Source organism: Hordeum vulgare, chromosome 3H (assembly GCF_904849725.1).
Source record: "Hordeum vulgare subsp. vulgare chromosome 3H, MorexV3_pseudomolecules_assembly, whole genome shotgun sequence".
Taxonomy (NCBI): Eukaryota; Viridiplantae; Streptophyta; class Magnoliopsida; order Poales; family Poaceae; genus Hordeum; species Hordeum vulgare.
Genome location: NC_058520.1, coordinates 589468456 through 589492365, shown reverse-complemented (window position 1 = coordinate 589492365; position 23910 = coordinate 589468456). Strand labels below are relative to the sequence as shown.

The 23910-nt window shown below is 41.8% G+C and overlaps 2 pseudogenes; one reads left to right on the top strand and one right to left on the bottom strand.

The window, feature by feature from the left end:
- Positions 1-4150: 4150 nt before the first annotated feature.
- LOC123440877 lies at positions 4151-8449 on the bottom strand (annotated as a pseudogene).
- Positions 8450-8496: 47 nt separating this feature from the next.
- Positions 8497-23878, top strand: LOC123442141 (annotated as a pseudogene).
- Positions 23879-23910: the final 32 nt, after the last annotated feature.

The window sequence follows — 23910 nt, the reverse complement described above, 5'->3', positions numbered from 1 at the left end:
AATATGTCGCACATGAGCTATTGACCCCGCGGATTGGCACAGAAAGCATGAGGATTGCTGGATGAGTCGTGTAAGTGATGCGTGTTAGGCAGGGTCTCTTTCTCGGCCGAGATTTTCGAAAACCGGTCGAAAACTGGCCCTTTCGTTGCCCATCAAAAATTTGGAATATCAACCAAAAACTTTGAGTTTATATGGCTAATATATGGGAAATAGCTCGAGCATGCCTTTCTATAAAGAAGAAAGCTCGTAATACGATGGTCCGGGTCGCTTGATTAGCTCTAGCGGTCAAAAGATAGAATTTCAGTTTTGCCAACTACAATAAATATTTAAATAAGATGTATTTAGGACCCCTGTTCGACACAAAACACAGACCACCAGCGCGCAGATGTGGTTACACAAGGGCTGCGTCGGCCTTGTAAAAGAAGCGCAGCCAAACACACCCAAGCAAGGAGGTAGAATTTCGACCCAAAGCAGCTGATTGTCCCTGGATGCCTCCCAATCCAAGCAGCACAACACGTCTCCAACTTCTTGTGATTGTTATTTCTCTCTTTATCTGGTAGTCCGTGTATGGGTGAAACTACTCTGAATAACACCAGCTACGACAAGTAGGAAATAGTAAGCAGGCAAGGCCACAAGCATGCCAAGCGAATATATAGAGCTAACACAATATCCGATGCTCTTAAACAAGGGAAGGATGGTTGTTGCATTAGGTATCCGTCCAACAAAAATGAAGAAAATTTATGTTTTTTATTTAAGGAAAGAACCCGGCCGGATGCCACCATCGATATACTTTGATTCAACAGTATCTAAATGCTCCTGGTGGAGCAGAAGAGCTACACTATAATTTTGAATGAAATGTTAGTGGAAGCTAATAAAATAACAAAACTTATGCTTAGTGCTTCACATTGATCTGGTGTCAGATAGATCAAAGTAGTGTAAACTACAAGTAACTAAAAAAACAAAAAATATCAATTAGGACCTCAAAGGTTACCTGACTGCAAGACCAAGTGGCGCATATTCTTTGGCATCACCTTATCGAATTGTATGATCAATAGTATTGTTTAAAAGATGAGTTGATGGCATGTGTTAAGACTTTTATGCTCATTTAGGTCTCATAAGCCTGAGGTTAATGTGAATCATGATTTTTAAGGGTATACTAGCAAAAGGACCCGTGCGTTGCAACGGGAGAAAAACAATTATCATCTCCAATGATGCTGATCATATTATGTCTTTAAAATTTTAGGACATTTCTTAAAATGCATGAACATTTTTTGAATTAGCAAACACTTTTTTCAATTGCACTAAAAAATAACACACAAACTTTTTTTCAAAATCATGGTCTTTTATTCTTTTCACGAACATTGTTCTCAAAATTATGAACATTTTTCTGAATATGCGAATATTTTTACAAAAATCCTGAGCATTTTTTGAATTCACAAACATTTTATATTTTCTTCAAATTTTTATTTCAAAGTTTTATAAATTGCAAAAGTTTTTCAAAGTTCTAAATTATTTAAACTAAAAAATGGAACAGAAAAATGAAAATAAAAAATAAATTGCAAAAGGTTTTCAAAGTTCTAAATTATTTACACAAACTTTTGTTTGAAATCATTTACTTTTTTATTTTATGGACATTTTCTCAAAGTTTAAACATTTTTTTATATGCAAACTTTTTTCAAAACTCCCGAGTAGTTTTTGAATTCTCAAAAAAAAAAGTTTTTTTGAATATTTTATTTCGAAATTCTCAGTTTCTTAAAATTGAGAAAAGTTGTTTGAAGTTCTAAATTATTTAAAGTAAAAAACAAAATGAAACTGAAAAGAAAAATAAAAAAACTAAACTAAAAAAACCGGCGCCCACGCATGGGCCGGCCCAACCAGGTGTGCTGCATCTTTTTCCAACGCATAGAGCGTAATATAGGAGGTGCCGACATGGGCCGGCCCAGTACGGAGATTTTTCTGTTTGAAATGGTTTTTTTTGACTTATAAGTGGCATTAGTGGGTAATTTTAGTCAACTTTAAGGGCAATTTGGATGACATACGGAAGTAGCACTATTTGCTTTATTAGTAGGTAAGATTAGTAGGACATTTCACTATATATTGGAAAGGGCAGCGCTCCGCGCCGATGCGCCAGCCGAAACTTTCGTCCGGCCGCATGCAGGCCGCTCGATCTGTCGGCCGCACGCAGGCCGCACAGTCAGATCTGTCCTTGCAGCAAAATTCCTCGACGCAGTAAATTTCGACCACGATGCAACAAATTTCGGTCATGGTTGCAACAAAAATATGGTTTTAGCAAAAAAATATCAACGTGATAGTAGTAAAAAAATTAACGTTGATGATGCGTGGTAGCAAAAGAAAATATGGGTTGTAGCAACAACAATCTGGTGAACTCGGTTGCAACTCTGACGAACATGTATGCAACTTTTTTAGTGAACGGTTGCCGCAGAAAATGACCCTGGTTGTAGAAAAAATTAACACGATTGTAGCAAAAGTAAGAAACACCGGTTGTAACGAAAAATCTGACGAACTGGAGTTGCAACCAAACGTATATGCAGCTTTTTTACTGAAAAAATGTAGCAAATAAAAAACGCTTGTAGCAATTATGAACGCTGGTTGCCGCAAATTTAAACGGCAAAAAAGCTGCATGCCTAATCAACTGCATGCGCGGGTCACGCGCGACCGACCGGTTCGGCCGGCGCACCAACCACAAGTGTTTCCCTATTGGAAATGGCTTATAGGTGAATACAAATGATTGGCAGATGGGACTTGCCACACGCCACAACTATTTGGATAACTTAGCAGTGACGGTTAATTATATGGGACCGCCATTACTATCTCACCGGCCATGGCGGGCTAATCTCCTCGCCCGCCACACGTAATGTCTTCCGTATATTTCTACTCTCCTGCATATCACACATGTGGAGAGCAAGAATAGACGCCTGCCACAGGTACGTGTCACAGGAGTGGCGGGCATCTCGTCTCAGCCGCCACTTATTGTCCTTTTGCTCGGTTGCCATTGTAGCTAGAACTAGGTGAATGCCCGTACGTTGTCACGAGATAATAGACTTAAGTATGAGGCATTGCTAAAAAGAAATCAAATATAATTTCATATAGATATATTTTGAAAATAGAGTTGTAGGTGCCATCGATATATTTGTTGCAATCAGTTCAAAATAAATCAAACACATTTCTCTACCATGTAGTTCTTTGGGGAGTCAATTAATTGCATGCTAGAGTATTAGAAAGTCCATGTTTTGCTTTTCTATTTTTTGTGAATGGAGGGGATTCTGAAATCGCATGTTTCAATTAGTTTTTTATCACATCGCTTGAGTAGCACTTGTTGTTATTGTCCCAGTTGTTCTTTCATATAGTCTACCTTGATATGTTGTGTAAGATACTTCATATAGGTGGTCAAGCTTGAAAAAGGTACAATTCTTGATTTGTTGAGAATCATGTCAACAGGATGACAAAATTAAGCCTTTAAATGAAAATAAAATCAGTATAAAATACTTAAATTGTTCAACCAGTGTTCGTTTATTTATTTTCTTCGTTTCATAGCATTTTACTTATGCCAACCGGGAGGCCAGTGAGAATACCATATAAGCGACAAAAAAATCACTCAACAAACTTATTGTCCAGAGATTTCAAAGGGCATCATGGTTTAACTCATGATACTTAGCTTAATTTTTTCCTCTGCACTATACATTAAATTAAAAGGACATGAGAAAAATTTCAATGCTTGGTACATCCCAAAAGATTATTATTATAGTTGTCCTTTCCTGACAATAATTTGGGTAGTATCATGTTTTTTATTAATGGAGAACTAAGAAGAGGTTACAATATACTCCCTTCATATGGAAATACTTGTCATAAGAATGGATGTATCTAGATGTATTTTAGTTCTAGATACATTTATTTTTATTCATTTGTGCGGCAAGTAATTCCGGACGGATGGAGTATTATGCATGTAGGTATTCAATGTCATTTAAAAATTCACATGCCTTGTTTTCATCCTTGTAAATATATAGGGTACCAAGGCTTCATGGATAAAACATGGTGCAAAACCAAGAGAAGGGGAAAACCATTAACTGGTTAATATCAAGTTTCGCAAAGATTCTTTCCAGATACTAAGTGTATTGTGTAATGGTTTTACAATGAATGATGCTACTGTCTGGATTATTTGGGGTTATAAATTCCTACATGATGTGATAAACATTTTTGAGTATCAAGAACTTCAGCACACCCCCAAAGACTGAATAATACACTATAACCAAAAGCAGACAAACGGCAAACAATGGGCCAATATTTCTTTGTACTCACATTGACACCTTAGTAGCCAAATTTCTATTCCTCTACTTCTAGGTTCCAACCACAATCTACAAATTACCACGCTATTGCTACAGTGTTTCTATCTCTAATAAAGCATAACAAAACAAGTACATCATAATGTACCATCCTTAAGATGGTTACCTCTCAGAGTTACGTACATATGCAAAACAAATTGTGGGATGTAGTACCTGAGCCTAACCCGAACACACTTCTATTCTCTCTCTTCTAAAAGATATACGTACATATTTAGTAACCTGCAACAGAAAATGATGACAAGAAAAAAGCCAACTTAATAAAATGGACTGCTGCTTATAAGCAACAAGATAGCTGGTATGTGGAGTCCATATTTCTTGAACGAAAAACAGAACAAAGTTATTTATTTGCAACTCAAATTAGAACCCAACAAGCAGATAGATCATGTACTGGAACAGGCGCACATAAGGCATGAACGATGAACCAAATTGATATTTTTCTTTCCTTTCTTTTTACACCAGACAATTTACAAACATCAATTATGTACAAGGAGCTCCATGGTAGGCCAACATGCTAATACCTTGTACCTACGCGAGAATACACCCGAGAAGGACACCATTCATCGTGTTTCGTCGAGCTTTGGTTCAAGGACCACAACGATCTTCTCCTTCTTATCTCCGCGCAAGACTTCCATGGTCACCTTCAGAAGAAACATTCACCCGTATGCATCTCACAAGACTAAGTGAGTAACTTAGCAGCTTGGGAAAAAAAGCACAACAAAATTGTTGTGGGTAAACACAGGTGAAAGCTTACCGTCTCCCCCACTTTACACTGATCCAAGATATGGTACAAGTCACTTCCATTCGCTACCTTCGTACCGTTCACCGAGGTAATTATGTCCCCGACGATAAGCCACCCGTATGCATCACATTTTGTTGATTGCAGACCCTGCACATGACATGGGGATCAGAAATATTTAGTTGCACAAGTTCTGTACTGCAGAAACATGTTACATGTCTAACAAATGCTTTTTACAATCATATGGAGGGAAAAGGAAAGACGAGTTTCTTCTACACATAAGTTTGGTTCCTATCAAATGAATTGCTGCTGTGTTTCTTAAGCTATTCTTTGTTCTGACAATTAGAGATGTCACAAGAGAACATTGTTCAACGGATGCTATAATGTACTGGAGTGACAGTACAAGGTTTTCTCATGCTAGGTGTAAAAAGATTGTTAACTGAAACTGAAACTGAAACGAAATAAGAATTTGACTACTGTATAAATATTTGGTGGTATACAATCAAGTTCCATCGAATTTGCATCAAACATGTGTATAATATAGATGGACAGTACCGCTTTGCCAGCTGGTCCGTTTGGGGGAGCATCCAAGACAAGCACTCCACTCAACCCAAGCTGCTCCACAGATTGGTCAGGGGCAAACTTTATCCCCAAAATGGGTCTCATCACTTTCCCGAATTTTATAAGCTGATCCACAATACCACCAACCTGAATATGGTCGAAATACATGCTATGTTATAAGCAAGAAAGAAAAGAAGACCCAGAGCAAATCTGAAATTATGAATTAAGGTGAGTGACATACTGTATCAACTGGAATGGAGAAGCCAACCCCAGATGATGCTCCTGAAGGTTAGTATATAGCAGTATTTACACGTATCAGGTTTCCAGAACTATCAAGAAGTGGGCCTCCACTGTTACCAGGGTTGATAGCAGCATCTGTCTGTATTACATCCTGTATAGGACGTCCAGTTGCATTTGAACTAATTTCTCTTCGCAATCCACTGGGAGAAGTCAGCAGAGAGCAAAACAAAATTGTCTCGGTTTACCAAAAAACCAAGCAAAAGAATCAACCAAAACGAGGAGTTAATTTAACCAATCAATAATACTACACCTGATAACACCTGTTGTAAGTGTGTGGTCAAGGCCAAACTGTAAATATATAAATTGCAAATGTTAGACAGTAATCATTGGTTTCTTAAAGTAATATGCACATAATCAAAAGAGGACACCAAATAACTGAAGTGTTTAAATCAACTCTTCCCATCCATGAACTATACTGATAATTTACAAAAGAATGTATGTCATACATAGTTGCTTAGCATAAAATCTGTTTGGCATTTCGGTGGTTGGACACTTGGACATGGTTAATTGTGTTATTATTATTTTTTGATGCTTTGTAAAGTATTTTCATTTCCAATGCTATTGCTAACTCGACATAATCAGGATCTGAAACAAGCTGGCCCTATTAAAAATTCAACTCAGGTTCGGGAGTTGAAATGAAAACAAATTACCAAGGAACACAAAATACCAAGCTGGCATACACTTTCTGACCAACGAGTAGGTTTGCTGACACACCAACTGGTAAAGGTCTTAGTTTATCCTTTGGTGCTTCTATACTCAAAACAGCGACATCCTTGTCCTGGTCAAATCCGACAACTTGCGCTTCGTACACCGACTGATCAGCAAGCGTGACCCTACGTAAAACTAAAACGGTAATTTCACTTCGCCATGATACAATTCAAGACAACCCTGTCATAAATATTCCAAAAGATGGTAGCATACTATCTGCAGATCTGAGTAAATTGACATCATCTGACATTAGCAAGGAAGCACACAAAGCATGACTAACATGTAAATGTGGTTTAGCTGAAACCAAAGCGCATAACATGGGTCATTGTTAGCATTTTTTATTCTAGTCTCGGATGTAGCATTAAGTACTTGATGAAATTATGAAAAATGGAATGCAAAAATATAGTCACTCTAAAGCTTCAAAGATGTGTCACTGTGTCAGGCTAAACATCTACTATATCTAGCCTACAGGCTACAACCTAGAACATATGGACATATTTAGCTAGCACAATGATGTAATTGATAATGAGTCGTTAGCACCGATCGTTGCTGATAAAACTAAGCAACCACGTCCACATGGCCCATGCTTATATTACCAATATACAATTGCAGTTCTGCAACTCTCATTTCCCCTGTCTAATGTTCAATTACACCATTCTATGAACCTTTGGATAACCGTTGGTTCTACAGAGTTGGCATGCTGTGATTTGAACTTTGCTGAAGAAATATATGGGCAACGAGCAGGTCTGTTAAGCGTTACCCAACCTGAGGTCGGAGGCGCCATGGATGACATGGAAGTTGGTGACAATGTGGCCGAGCTTGTCCCAGACGAAGCCGGAGCCGGATCCCTGTGGCACCTCGAGCACGTCCAGCGTGAAGGCGTCCTGCCTGCACAAAGAGCCAAAATATAAACCCCAAGCTTCTTCGCATCAGGCGACGGCCAAGGCGAGAGCAATGGAGGCGCCCAGGGAAGGGGGCGGGTGAGAGAGAGAGGGAGGGGATCGGCCCGGCCGTACCTGACGACGAGGTTGGTCCGTTGGTGATGTAGACGACGGAGGGGGTGTTGTCCTTGAAGAGGCGAACGGTGGGGAGCTCGTCGGCATGCAGCTTCCGTGGCGTGGCGACGACGTACGCGGACGCGCTCCCGGCGTCCTTGAGGATCAGCATGGCGGAGGCGAGCGCGACGACCAGGGGCCCCGCGGCGGCCGCCAGCGCCCGCCACGCGGCCTCGGCGACGGGGCCCGCCGCCAGGTCGCGCAGCGCCAGGTCTCGGAGCGGCCTTCGCGGGCTTGACGAGGCAGGGGGCGCAAGGGGGGCAGCCAGCGGCTTGGCAGCCGCAGCGCGTGCGAGGTGGCGGAGGGAATGGCACGGTCGCGGGCGAGGCGGGCGGGCGAGCGGGAAGGGTGCGACGAGGAAGGAGACGGCGCCGGGGGAGAGCAGAGCAGCGGCAGCCGCGGGCTGGAGCTCCCGTGGAATCTGGATGGGTGGACGCGCTGCGCTCCCGTTGGTGGAGAGCAGAGCAGCAAGCGACTGGAGTTCTTCCCCACCGGCTGGCTGATGCATCCCACACCATACCCAAAAGGGTATGAATCTGGTCATTAGCAGACATAGACCTAGCCACTTGCCCGGCTATGAGAGATGGGAGGAAACCAATCGTGCGAAACTGAGCTGCCTTGCTAGCCGCGCGCGTCGAGCAGGGACGAGGGCCATGGTCCCTTGGTCAGGACACTTGGCCTCAGCCGCATCTGGTCGCCGTCCACACTCTCCACACACACGAAGATGGATGGATCCAGGCTCGACGTCGAACGAATCTGGAGGCATCTGGGCGACATGTCGGAAGTCCGCGGCCATCTCGGCGCTGGTGGGGACCATGTGACGGCGGCATCGCATGGAAGGCGGCAACGCGCGTCCGGGGTGATCCGTTGGCGGCGCGACACAGAAGTGACGTGGGGAGGTAGGTAGTGGAGGGGTGGAGAACGCGCAGTTTTTTCTCTCTATGCTCGGTCGTGGGATGTGGCGGAAACAACTACCGAACGTAGGGTGAGGTCGAACCATCGCTGGTTGAACCATCACGACGGCACATCCTGCTTTAATAGTAGAGATGTTGCAATGGTGAAAACAAGTTTGGCCGCTCGATGCGGTCAGATCCAATGGTTCGTGATCCTGGACGCATAGCATGCCCCACATAACTTTATTCCTGGGTGCTTTGCCCCTCCCACGCTTATTTATTCATCGAGCAAATACCAAGCTTCATTACTTCTTCTAGAATCAGGGTCACAAAGCACAGAGCTTTCGTGCGACAGCGATGGATCCATCCACCAAATTGCGGTAAGACTCGCCGCTCCTCCGCATCTACGAAGACGGCCGAGTGGAGCGTCTCTTCGGCACAGAAACCACCCCCACTAGTGGAAAACGGGACTTTGGCCGGGACCATTTAGTCCCGGCCCGCCTCTGGGCCGGGACTAAAGGCCCGGCCACGTCGCCCCAATTCTCAATGCCTCCCTCGAGGCTCTAGTCCCGGCCCGTAAGGAGCCTTTAGTCCCGATTCGTGTCCCAAACCGGGACTAAAGGGCTACGCGGCGAGCAGTGGTGGTGGCAACCGTTCGTATCCCCCTTTTTTCCCGGTTGGTGGCTCAACCCGGGACTAAAGGACTAACACGTGGCCTGCCGTAGTGCTGGCAACCATTGGTATACCTCTTTAGTCCCGGTTGGTGGCCCAACCCGGGACTAAAGACCCAAACGGTTTGCATCCCGCGTTGTTTCGGGCGATGAAAAGCACGAACCGAAGCAAAGTCGCCATTTCTCTGTTTCTTCTTCTCTCTCGCTATCCCTCTATGTTCTTCTCCTCTCTTCTTCCCTTCTCTTCTTCCACCATGCCAAGTCGCTTTCTTAAGGTGCTCGCACATGGTACGACCAAGCTCGATGTCGTGTACACGAACGAGAGCAGGGAGGTGCCGTTTTTTCTTGAACAGTTGAAGGAAAAATGGTTTGACGACGCAATGGAGCATGAGAAGTTCTTGGGGCTTGATCTAGAGTACACGGCCGATCAACGCGGTGTTGCCGTCATCCAACTATGCTTCGCACGCCATGTCTTGATCTTCCAATGGGCGAGGTAAGTTTTGAGGCTTTCTTTGATCCAAGATAATGACATTGTAAGTTTATTTGTTTCAATCATAGTTGGTTCCCTTCAAATAGTTGTAGTGAAACAATTTTGATTAGTTGAAGGGGAACTCAATATAATTGGAATAGTGTTCCATAATCTGAAAAATCGTATTAGAATCAACTAGTGGTTAATATGTTCCATTGGAATCATAGTTGGTTCCCTTCAAATAGTTGTAGTGAAACAATTTTGATTAGTTGAAGGGGAACACAATCTGATTGGAATAGTGTTCCATAATCTGAAAAATCGTATTAGAATCAACTAGTGTTTAATATGTTCCATTGGAATCATAGTTGGTTCGCTTCAAATAGTTGTAGTGAAACAATTTTGATTAGTTGAAGGGAACACAATCTGATTGGAATAGTGTTCCACAATCTGAAAAATCTGATTGGTTCAATATGTTCCATTGAAATCATAGTTGTAGTGATACAATTTTATGCGGTGTTCTTTGATCCAAGGTTATGAAAATTGCATATAGTTAGTGATCTCTCTAGGTTCCATTGGATAGCAATATGATATGTCATAGTCATGAAAATTGCATATAGCTAGTGATCTCTCTAGGTTCCATTGGATAGCTATAGTGATCTCTCTAGGTTCCATTGCATATGTTCTATTTGAATCCTAAAGATAATTTTCTCTTTAGTTGTAGTGAAACATGTTTCCTTATTGCAGCAGTATGTAACATTTGTTCCATTTTAATTTGTTTCTGTTGCAGGAGTGACAAGCATTGTCCAGAACTCATGGACTTCCTTCGCAGCGCCATCACTTTTGCTACCGTTGACATAAGGAACGACAAGCTGAAGATGAGGCACAGCTTCGGTATTGAGATACCAGCTGGTTGTCTCGTTGATCTCCAAACGGTATTCAGGCTTCGACATGACAGGACTTCGATGGCTCATATGGCAGTTGCCTTGATCGACGAGGAATATGGTGATATGAAGACCAGTTTCCCAAAGTCTCAGCACAAACTTTGGGAGAAGGCCCCACTTGATCCTATCAACATTGAGTATGCAGCAAAAGATGCATACGTTTCATACGAGTTGTACCGCAAGATTCGAGTCGTCAACTATGGCCAGCGTCACCTCGAGGAAGGTGGACATTCTGATTCAGACGATTCAGACGAGTAGTGTTCTAAACGTCGAACACTTGTATATATATCTATGGTAGCTATTATTATGTACTGTTTGGACTAGTATCATGTACTTCTTAGACCAATTTATATATGTCTAGTTTCTGTTTGTGCCATTATAGTTTCGAAATTTGAATAGTTTAGCCCTTTCTAACTTCATTTGCTACTTTTGAATGGTTTAGCCCTTTCTAACTTCATGGTATCATGCATTTCGACCACATATATATACAAAAAGTCTTCAGTTCAAATAAGTTCAAAAAATGAAATACCTTTTGTAACAGATCTGTTTTTGATTAAAACAGTCATTTAAAAATGAAAGACCATTAGTCCCACGTGGCGTGCAGCGGAACCACGTGGCGTGCCGCGGAACCACTTTTGTTGTGGGGGTCGCTTCTCCTTCTTCTCCTTGTGCTAGATATTGGTTATGCACTAGGGGAAGTAGGAGTAGCGACCATCATCGACGGTTGAAAAATCAGGTGAGCTAGTGTCCACCATATATGAGAGAAGAAGAATGTCGTCTCTTATTGTAGGGGTCGCTTCTACTTCGAAAGAGATTGTCCATTTTGTGATGTGCCTTTGAATGGTGCATTTTGAACACACAAAAAGTATGGAGTTCAAATAAGTTCAAAAAAAAGAAATCCCTTTGTCAGAGATGAGTTCTCGTTCGAAAGGCTGCTACTTCGAGAGAGATTGTCTGTTTTGTACATGAAGTGCATCCAGTTTTTGTCGTAGCCCTCTCAACTTTTTAACACATGCTATGTGGGTGAAATGATGATAGCATGCCAACTTTCAACATTTTCAGAGTTCATTTGTAGTGCTTTTCAATTTCAGGGTCAACTAGCTCAAAACAAATAAGTAAATGCACGAAGAATACCAAATGAAGTCAGAAATTGTTGCCATTTTGTGATGTGCCTTTGAATGGTGCATTTTGAACACACAAAAAGTATGGAGTTCAAATAAGTTCAAAAAAATGAAATCCCTTTGTAAGAGATGAGTTCTCGTTCGAAACGCTGCTACTTCGAGAGAGATTGTCCGTTTTGTACACGAAGTGCATCCAGTTTTTGTCGTAGCCCTCTCAACTTTTTAACACATGCTATGTGGGTGAAATGATGATAGCATGCCAACTTTCAACATTTTCAGAGTTCATTTGTAGTGCTTTTCAATTTCAGGGTCAACTAGCTCAAAAAAAATAAGTAAATGCACGAAGAATACCAAATGAAGTGAGAAATTGTTGAAATTTTGTGATGTGCCTTTCAATGGTTCATTTTGAACACACAAAAAGTATGGAGTTCAAATAAGTTCAAAAAAAAGAAATCCCTTTGTAAGAGATGAGTTCTCGTTCGAAACACTGCTACTTCGAGAGAGATTGTCTGTTTTGTACATGAAGTGCATCCAGTTTTTGTCGTAGCCCTCTCAACTTTTTAACACATGCTATGTGGGTGAAATGATGATAGCATGCCAACTTTCAACATTTTCAGAGTTCATTTGTAGTGCTTTTCAATTTCAGGGTCAACTAGCTCAAAAAAAATAAGTAAATGCACGAAGAATACAAATGAAGTCAGAAATTGTTGAAATTTTGTGATGTGTCTTTGAATGGTGCATTTTGAACACAAAAAAAGTATGGAGTTCAAATAAGTTCAAAAAAATGAAATCCCTTTGTAAGACATGAGTTCTCGTTCGAAACGCTGCTACTTCGAGGGAGATTGTCCGTTTTGTACACGAAGTGCATCCAGTTTTTGTCGTAGCCCTCTCAACTTTTTAACACATGCTATGTGGGTGAAATTATGATAGCATGCCAACTTTCAACATTTTCAGAGTTCATTTGTAGTGCTTTTTAATTTCAGGGTCAACTAGCTAAAAAAAAAGAGTAAATGCACGAAGAATACCAAATGAAGTCAGAAATTGTTGAAATTTTGTGATGTGCCTTTCAATGGTGCATTTTGAACACACAAAAAGTATGGAGTTCAAATAAGTTCAAAAAAATGAAATCCCTTTGTAAGAGATGAGTTCTCGTTCGAAACGCTGCTACTTCGAGAGAGATTATCCGTTTTGTACACGAAGTGCATCCAGTTTTTGTCGTAGCCCTCTCAACTTTTTAACACATGCTATGTGGGTGAAATGATGAGGGCATGCCAACTTTCAACATTTTCAGAGTTCATTTGTAGTGCTTTTCAATTTCAGGGTCAACTAGCTCAAAAAAAAAGTAAATGCATGAAGAATACCAAATGAAGTCAGAAATTGTTGAAATTTTGTGATGTGCCTTTGAATGGTGCATTTTGAACACACAAAAAGTATGGAGTTCAAATAAGTTCTTGTCCGTTTTGTACACGAAGTACAAATAATTACTTTTGAAAATAGAAAATAGTTTTGCATTATTTATTCAATTTCAAACACTTTTCATTATGATAGTTTTGTCAAATTCTCAAATATGCAAAAAGAATTTTTAATAAACATAGTTTTTAATTTAAAATAACATAATAGATAATAGTTTGGATAGTCAAAATAATTAATTATGAAAATAGAAAATAGTTTTGCATTATTTATTCAATTTCAAACACTTTTCATTATCATAGTTTTGTCAAATTCTCAAATATGCAAAAAGAATTTTTAATAAACATAGTTTTTAATTGAAAATAACATAATAGATAATATTTTGGATAGTCAAAATAATTAATTATGAAAATATAAAATAGTTTTGCATTATTTATTCAATTTCAAACACTTTTCATTATCATAGTTTTGTCAAATTCTCAAATATGCAAAAATATTTTTTAATAGACATAGTTTTTATTTGAAAAAAACAAAATAGATAATAGTTTGGATAGCCAAAATTATTAATTATGAAAATAGAAAATAGTTTTGCATTATTTATTCAATTTGAAACACTTTTCATTATGATAGTTTTGTCAAATTCTCAAATATGCAAAAAGAATTTTTAAAAGACATAGTTTTTAATTGAAAATTATAAAATAGATAATAGTTTGGATAGTCAAAATTATTAATTATGAAAATAGAAAATAGTTTTGCATTATTTATTCAATTTGAAACACTTTTCATTATGATAGTTTTGTCAAATTCTCAAATATGCAAAAAGAATTTTTAATAAACATAGTTTTTAATTGATAATAACAAAATAGATAATAGTTTGGATAGTCAAAATTATTAATTATGAAAATAGAAAATAGTTTTTCATTATTTATTCAATTTGAAACACTTTTCATTATGATAGTTTTGTCAAATTCTCAAATATGCAAAAAGAATTTTTAATAAACATAGTTTTTAATTGAAAATAACAAAACAGATAATAGCTTGGATAGTCACAATTATTAATTATGAAAATAAAAAACTAGTTTTGCATTATTTATTCAATTTCAAACACTTTTCATTATCATACTTTTGTCAAATTCTCAAATATGCAAAAAGAATTTCTAATAAACATAGTTTTTAATTGAAAATAACAAAATAGGTAATAGTTTGGATAGTCAAAATTATTAATTGTGAAAATAAAAAATAATTTTGCATTATTTATTCAATTTCAAACACTTTTCATTATCATAGTTTTGTCAAATTCTCAAATATGCAAAAAGAATTTTTAATAAACATAGTTTTTAATTGAAAATAACAAAATAGATAATAGTTTGGATAGCCAAAATTATTAATTATGAAAATAAAAAATAGTTTTGCATTATTTATTCAATTTCAAACACTTTTCATTATCATCAGTTTTGTCAAATTCTCAAATATGCAAAAAGAATTTTTAATAAACATAGTTTTTAATTGAAAATAACAAAATAGATAATAGTTTGGATAGTCAAAATTATTAATTATGAAAATAAAAAATAGTTTTGCATTATTTATTCAATTTCAAATACTTTTCATTATCATAGTTTTGTCAAATTCTCAAATATGCAAAAAGAATTTTTAATAAACATAGTTTGTAATTGAAAATAACAAAATAGATAATAGTTTGGATAGTCAAAATTATTAATTATGAAAATAGAAAAAAATTGAAATTATGTTCGAAATCATAGAGAAAATTCAATCTAAATTCTCATTTGAATTTAGATTGAATTTTCTCTATAATTTCTAATATAGTTTAAATTTTCAGTGAGTTTAGGCCCTAAGCCTGCTTTAGAGAGGAGCTCGATGGAGAAGCTGCGACGAGGCTTATAAACAAGTGTTAGTCCCCCTCGCTGGGCGAGGTGGGACTAAACTTATTGTGCAGTCGAGGAGGGCTTTAGTCCCGGGTGGAGCCACGCCCCGGGACTACAGACCCCCTTTAGTCCCGGTTGGAGCCACGTCCCGGGACTAAAGACCCCTTTTCGGCAGGCGAGGAGGCGGGAAACGAGGGGATTTAGTCCCGGGCCATGGCTCCACCCGGGACTAAAGGGGGTCTTTCGTCCCGGTTCGAGCCACGCACCGGGACTAAAGATCCACCTATATAAGCGGGACTTCGAAAAATTCCAACCCAAATCGTCCATTTCTCTTCTTCTTCCTCTCGTTCTCCTGCCCGGCGCGGCACAGCGACGAACTCGACGATGCCGTCAGGCTGCCCGACGTCATGCTCGCCGCCGCCTGCCGTCCTCCTCACCGCGCGCCGCCGTCCTCCTCGCCGCGCGCCGTCGACACCTCCGGCCGGTAAGCCCCCCGCCCCCTCCTCCCCAACACTTCGGCCAGTAGAAGAAAAGAAGAAAAAGGAGAATAAAAGGAGAAGAAAAGAAGAGGAGGAGAGGAGAAGAAGAGGAAAAATAGAAGAAGAAAAGAAGAAAAAGGAGAAGAAAAGAAGAAAAAGGAGAAGAAACGAAGAAAAAGGGAAGAAAGGAAGAAAAAGGAGAAGAAAAGAAGAAAAAGGAGAAGAAATGAAGAAAAAGGAGAAGAAAAGAAGAAAAAGGAGAAGAAAAGAAGAAAAAGGAGAAGAAAAGAAGAAAAAGAAAAAGATTTTTTTTTGTCATTTAATTCCTATTGTTATTAGGTTTGTGCTAGATTATTAGGGTTAGTAATATTTAGAATTAGGTTAGGGTTACAAGAAGAAGAAATATGAACAAAAATAAGAAAATAAGATTAGGAAAATAAAAATAAGAAGAGGAGGAGAAGAAAATAAGAAAAAGGAGAATAAGAAGAGGAGGAGAGGAGAAGAAGAGGAAAAATAGAAGAAGAGGAGAAGTAGAAGAAGAGAAAAAATTAGAAGAGGAGGAGAGGAGAAGTAGAAGAAGAGAAGAGGAGAAGTACTACAAGAAGAGGAGAAGTAGAAGTAGAAGAAGAAGTAGAAGAAGAGGAGACATATTGTATAGTGTCATTTAATTTTGCTATTGTATAGTGTATATGCTTAATTTTGCTATTGTATAGTGTAAATGCTTAAGTGTTAATAGTGTTTCTTAGATTATTGCTTAATTTTGCTATTGTATATGTTTAAGTGTTAATAGTTTAATTTTCCTATTGTATATGCTTAAGTGTTAATAGTTTATTTTTAGCAAGAAAATTAATATAACTAGTTTATTTTTTAGTTCATTTTACGATGCCTATCCCGCATCCTCGTCGTCGACTCGGCGGAGGACACCTGCTTGATCAGAGGGGCCCTGTCCGGGACTGGGCTCCGCCCGGCTGGTATTGGGAGGTGCTACCTTCCGGGGGGCGTAGGTTGGTGAGGAGCCAGCCCGTCGTTGACTCGATCCTTGTTTGGTGGCGGTCGCGTGGGCCAGTGAGGGTGCCAAGGCTTCCGGACACCGCGGAGGTGGTACGTCACCGTGTCAGCGAGGAGGATGAGCACGTCCGTCGCTACATGGTTGCGTTGGAGGGCAGGTTCGAGCATACCTGGCAGGTTCTTCGGGGGTCTTTCGTCCCGGTTCGAGCCACGCACCGGGACTAAAGATCCACCTATATAAGCGGGACTTCGAAAAATTCCAACCCAAATCGTCCATTTCTCTTCTTCTTCCTCTCGTTCTCCTGCCCGGTGCGGCACAACAACGAACTCGACGATGCCGTCCGGCTGCCCGACGTCATGCTCGCCGCCGCCTGCCGTCCTCCTCGCGGTCGCCATCGTCCTCCTCGCCTCGCGCCGCCGTCCTCCTCACCGCGCGCCGTCGACACCTCCGGCCGGTGAGCCCCCCGCCCCCTCCTCCCCAACACTCCGGCCAGTAGAAGAAAAGAAGAAAAAGGAGAAGAAAAGAAGAAAAAGGAGAATAAAAGGAGAAGAAAATAAGAGGAGGAGAGGAGAAGAAGAGGAAAAATAGAAGAAGAAAAGAAGAAAAAGGAGAAGAAAAGAAGAAAAAGGAGAAGAAACGAAGAAAAAGGGAAGAAAGGAAGAAAAAGGAGAAGAAAAGAAGAAAAAGGAGAAGAAATGAAGAAAAAGGAGAAGAAAAGAAGAAAAAGGAGAAGAAAAGAAGAAAAAGAAAAAGATTTTTTTGTCATTTAATTCCTATTGTTATTAGGTTTGTGCTAGATTATTAGTGTTAGTAATATTTAGAATTAGGTTAGGGTTACAAGAAGAAGAAATATGAACAAAAATAAGAAAATCAGATTAGGAAAAATGAAAATAAGAAGAGGAGGAGAAGAAAAGAAAAAAAAGGAGAATAAGAAAGGAGGAGAGGAGAAGAAGAGGAAAAATAGAAGAAGAGGAGAAGTAGAAGAAGAGAAAAAATTAGAAGAGGAGGAGAGGAGAAGTAGAAGAAGAGAAGAGGAGAAGTACTACAAGAAGAGGAGAAGTAGAAGTAGAAGAAGAGGAGACATATTGTATAGTGTCATTTAATTTTGCTATTATATAGTGTATATGCTTAATTTTGCTATTGTATAGTGTAAATGCTTAAGTGTTAATAGTGTTTCTTAGATTATTGCTTAATTTTGCTATTGTATATGTTTAAGTGTTAATAGTTTAATTTTGCTATTGTATATGCTTAAGTGTTAATAGTTTATTTTTAGCAAGAAAATTAATATAACTAGTTTATTTTTTAGTTCATTTTACGATGCCTATCCCGCATCCTCGTCGTCGACTCGGCGGAGGAAACCTGCTTGATCAGAGAGGCCCTGTCCGGGACTGGGCTCCGCCCGGCTGGTATTGGGAGGTGCTACCTTCCGGGGGGCGTAGGTTGGTGAGGAGCCAGCCCGTCGTTGACCCGATCCTTGTTTGGTGGCGTTCGCGTGGGCCAGTGAGGGTGCCAAGGCTTCCGGACACCGCGGAGGTGGTACGTCACCGTGTCAGCGAGGAGGATGAGCACGTCCGTCGCTACATGGTTGCATTGGAGGGCAGGTTCGAGCATACCTGGCAGGTTCTTCGGGGATCTCACTGGAGCTATGATCCTGTGATGGTTTCTTCTCTTTGGGTGTCCACCGCCCGCGCCGATACCCGTCGGGCGCTACGGTTCTAGATGTATCAGTGATGCTAAATGTATGATAGTATTCGAGGAGTATTAGTGATAATATTCGACGATGTACGGACAAAAGTGATGATGTATTAGCTTATAATTGAATGCATGCTAATTTGAATACTACTTTATTTTACGATTTGGTTTTGCTTATTGAATGCTCAAATTGGAAAAGTACTCCTACTTTGAATACTATGCGGAAATCTAGGAGTCCCGGGTGGAGCCACGACCCGGGACTTAAGTTGTTTTGGAACGGAGTTCCTGATAGAATAATTCTTTTTTGGTACAAAGGTTAAGAGAATCCGTTTTTTGCAGAACTATGGATCCACATATCAAGAACCTCGAAGAGGAAGAACTTCTCGAAGATATAATCAAAGACGGCCCCGACGTTGAACCAGCTGAATCTCCGTCGTCATATCTAAACCACGATGTTGGAATGGAGGTCGAGCGACACGAAGATGAAGCCCATGGGGCAGGAGATAGGTCCAATGACGGAGAAGGTGATAGCTCCACTGATGGAGAAGCCGGTGAAGAAATAATAAAGTCCGGCGAGGTATACATATGAAGTTCGACAATCACTTGTAATATGTGAAAAATATTGGAGATAGCTCTATATTGTATACATATACATTCATTTGACGAATGTTTCTCCCTCTTAGGCCTCCACATCGAGCAAAACTACGAAACGAGGCCCGGCTAGAAAGTTGGACGCACGGACGCATTACACCTTTGAGGTGATATTTCTTACGGGCGAACCCAAGCTTCCTAAGAATGCTGCTGACACATTCAAGAAGCAATGCGGAGTTCTCGTTAGGGATCACGCCCCGATCAGCGTTCGGGAGTGGAACAAGCGCAAAGGGGCAGCCGATAGTGACTATGTCGCTGAAAGGTACAAAGATAATCTTTGGAATGATCTCATGTCACATTTCAACCTGCTAGAATGTGAGAATGAAGACGCCGCAGACAAACTGAGGCCCAAAGTCAAGCAGTGGACTCTGAAGAAGATGGCCGAACTGTTCCGTAGCTGGAAGAAGAAGCTATGGAAAAACTATTTGAAGACAAAGAAAGTGCCAGTATTCGAGGGGTATCTAGCCAAGCAGGCGAATCACTGGAAGGCATTTCAAGAGTACAAGGAGTCAGAAGATGCCCAGGCATTATCAGAAAAGAACAAGATAAATGCCGACAAGAAGAAATATCACCACAAGCTGGGGCCAGGGGGGCTATGAGACTGCCATCCCAAAGTGGGATAAGAAAGAGCAAGATCTGATAGATAAAGGCATCTTACCTGAACCACTCCGTGATGAGTGGGAATTGAGAGCAAGAAATTGGTTCCTTGCGCATGGTGGGTCGTACGACGAAAAAACAGGGGACCTCATCTGCAATGACGGTCTTAGGATACCCAGGGAGAATTGGAAAAGGATAGTGAAAGAAATTAAGGAGGGAAAAAGAAAGTTCACTGCAGATAGAGATAAAGATTTGCTCACACTGGTCCTCGGCAATGACGAACATGGAGGACGAACGCGAGGCTTCGGTCCTTCTTACCCGTGGTGGCTTGAGTTTGCCAGAGACCAAGACACTTACAGAAGCCGAGAGAGAGCAAAGAAGCGGCAGCAGGATGAGGAGAATGACAAGTTCAACCAGTTGCTTGCCAGGATTAACGAGCAACAGAAGCAGATTGATGAGCTTAGAGGAGTACCGCGCCAGGAAGATCCTGCACTTCATATTACCGGCGCCCCATCTAAGCGGAAAAGCAGCGTGGCTGAATCTGAGGCCCCGCCCGACGATGCATGAAGAATGATAGAGGGCGGTCCCGGCTACCCCATGGATGGAATCAAGGACTCAACATCATGTGAACTCCATCAGAAATTCAAGAACATATCCATGAAGGTGGCCGTCGGACAAGCTTTACCTTCTGGCCTTGATGCACGCTGGCATGGCCGTGAGATTCCAGCTGGCTTTGCTAAAGTCGGGGTGGATGAAATCATGACGGGGTTTAATGATCTGGAGCTCGACATAGCTGGACCCGAAGATGAGAGGACACTCGGAGAAGTACTGGGTGGAGTCATCCTATGGGACAAGAACTACATCAAGCTTCCAAGCTCGGCCCCAAGGACAACACCGCCTCTGAGTCGTCGCAGGTCACCTACACCTCCATTACCTCCAAGCCCTCCACATGATGTCGGCCAGCACAACATGAGTCCATCTCGATCACCGCCGCCGGACTTGGGTCGTCCGTCTCCGCCGCCGCCCGCACAGGATACTAAGCGGAAGCGTGCCACCAAGAACGCTCCGCCGACATTTCCTAAGCGACGGAGCCCCCCAAAGCGCAAACGGTCGCCCCTCCCAAAGGTACCTCATGCTAATCTTCCTATCAGACCTTATGATCGTACCCCCGATGAAAACGCCAGGATAGCAAAGGAACAGCATGATGCGCAGATGAAAAAGAAGGAACCCGAGCCCCGCCCAGAATACACCGAGAAGCAAATAGCATGGGCAAAAGACTTCATAACCCTTCCATCACAGTATGACTTACACTATAAGCCTGATGACTATACACGCACATTGTAGAAGGAGTTGAAAAAGAGCAGCTCACGTGCAAGTGCAAGTGGGAGCAAATCAAGTTCAACTACAAGCAAGAAAAAATCAGACGTTCCTCAGCTTGGACAACAGGCCAAACAGTCGATCCCACCCCTCAAGGTGTTAACCGAGAATGTTCCCCCTCCGGTGCAGGGGCAAGCTTTTGAAAGAGCAAAGGAGTTGGCGGCTGAATGTGGTATCTCGATTGAAGATTTGCTGGCTACCCAAGACGACAGGATACCCAAGGCTGTGGTAGCCCCTAAGCCACAATTTATCATGGGAGAGCCTTTGGTCAGCAAAGATGATCTCCCAACAAATATGCGTTACTTGCATCAATGGTACTTAAGTGAATCAATGAATGGGAGAACGATGATCGTGCTGAGTGTCCCACGGGAGTACTACGGCCGCTCTAAATAAATCCATATCGACTTTGATGAACTCTTCCAGATGTACAATGGCGACACCCTCAACAAACCGCTTATGAGTTGCTATTGTCTGTAAATTTTTCAATTCGTTGTCTACATATAACTTGTTTAGTTATTTCAATTCATTGTCTATATATAACTTGTACTCTATTATGCAGAATGAAGATTCTGGATTGTAAAAGTAAGAGCATCCTAAATATTGGGTTTATTGACCCAGATAAAATACATATAGCGACGCTAACTGATAAACCGACGGAGGAAAACCTTCTAAGGTTTCTAATAGATCAAAATTTATGTGACCACATACTGTTTCCATATAACTTCAGGTGAGGGTCTTTACTCTGTTGTGTCCATTCACTTATAAGTGTAATTGATAAGTTACTGACACACATATATATATATATATATACATGTGCAGCTTCTATTGGATTCTGTTGGACATTCAAATTGATAAGGGAAGAGTTGATGCCTTCGACCCTTTATCGAGACCCTTGGAACAGTTCCAAAGCCTGCAGGACATGCTCCAAGGGTAATTTCAATCATTCTTGCGCTCTATCGGTCTCTTTCGATGATTTTCTGATATATCAATTAATGAAAAACTTAGCAAATCAATATCCTTGTCGGGCAGGGTTTGGAAGCGGTTCAAGTGCGTGACTCTCGGTAACTTTCCTGAGAAGCTGACCTTTAGAGCGGCTCAGGTAAGTAGTAGTATGATATACTTCTATTAATTTTCAATACATTTATGATGCTAGATTATTATTTTGATTATATATATTCTATTCTCGTCAAGTGCGACCAGCAGCCACGGGGTACGCATCTATGCGGATACTATGTTTGCGAGACCATTCGCACGTTTACCTCCGAGCTCAAGGATCACAGATTCGACGTAAGCAATGAACATTCACACCTCTATTTTTACCCGTCATTCTTTGTTATCATGATTGATATTCATATTCATCTCCTCTTCTTATATAGCACACGACCATGAGGACGAAGGTCCTACCAGAGCAACGCGCGATTGCTGTTGCAGAGGAGCTTGCGGGATTTCTGAGGACGGAAGCTATAGAAGACAAATGACGATTTAGTGTAGCTAAGGGCCATTATTGATGTTCGTCCATGTAATCGAATAGACATGCTCTAGTCCCGATAATTCAGATCTCCATATAATTATATATATATGATTGCTTGTAAGATAAGTTAATCTTATATATATATATATATATATATGCATAATTATTTCTATTTAAATTATATGAAAACTAATTTCCGAACACCAAACGAGGCATCACGTTAATCTCCCGAACACCTAAACCCTAAAACCCTAAAACCCAAAAATAATTTCATTCAAAAAAAAAATCCAAAAACCAGCAAAATCTGAAAATCTTTAGTCCCGGTCCGTCTAACGAACCGGGACTAAAGGACCTGCCGGGCGCTACGAGACGCCCACGTGGAGCACCTTTAATCCCGGATTGTAACAGGGCCGGGACTAAAGGTTAGGACTTTAGTCCCGCCCCTTTAGTCCCGGTTAGTGAACCGGGACTAAAGCCCTTTACGGACCGGGGCTAAAGGCCCCGTCCCCACTAGTGCCCGCCGGGCTTCGATGCTGCCACCGGCGTCACCTCCAAGGACGTCGTCATGGACGGCGCCACCGGCGTCTTTGCCCGCCTCTACGTCCCCGACCTCGCCGCCGCCGGCTCCGATTCCCAGCGCAAGAAGCTCCCGATCCTCGTATACTTCCACGGCGGGGGCCTGGTCCTCGCCTCAGCCGCCTCTCCGACGTACCACAGGTACCTCAACTCCGTTGCCTCCAAAGCCAACGTCCTGGCAGTGTCGGTCAACTACCGCCTCGCGCCAGAGCACCCGATTCCCGCAGCCTACGACGATTCCTGGGCAGCGCTCAGCTGGGCCGCGTCGAGGGATGACCCCTGGCTCTCGGAACACGGCGACGCCGGCCGCATCTTCCTGGCCGGCGACAGTGGAGGCGCGAACATCGTCCACAACATAGCAATCATGGCCGGCACCCGGGATGGTTTACGTTTACCCCCAGGTGCTCTGCTAGAGGGGGCGATCATATTCCATCCTATGTTTAGTGGGAAGGAGCCAGTCGACGGCGAGGTCATCCACATGAGAGAGAGTGTGGAGAAGCTTTGGTCCATACTATGCCCGGAAAGCACAGAAGGGGGTGGATGACCCATGGTTCAACCCGATGGCTCCTGGAGCGCCGAGCCTGCAGAAGCTGGCATGCCGGAGACTGCTCGTCTGCTCCGCCGACGGAGACTTCGCGCTGCCGAGGGCCGCGGCGTACTACCAGGCCGTGAAGGCGAGCGGGTGGCGCGGCACGGTGGAGTGGCTGGAGTCCAAGGGAGGAGAGCACGTGTTCTTCCTCAACAAGCCGGAGTGTGACGAAGCTCTGCAACTGATGGATCAGGTGGTCGCCTTCCTCGCCGGGAATTGATTCAGAGGACACCGAGGTGCTCGCTGTGTTCCCCTTTGTGTTGCAAGTGTAATCAGAGCTCGAAAGTATATTCATTTATGAATTCAGAACCATGGAAATAAAGGACAAGATTATCTGCTCCTGAGCCTCTGTTACTGAAT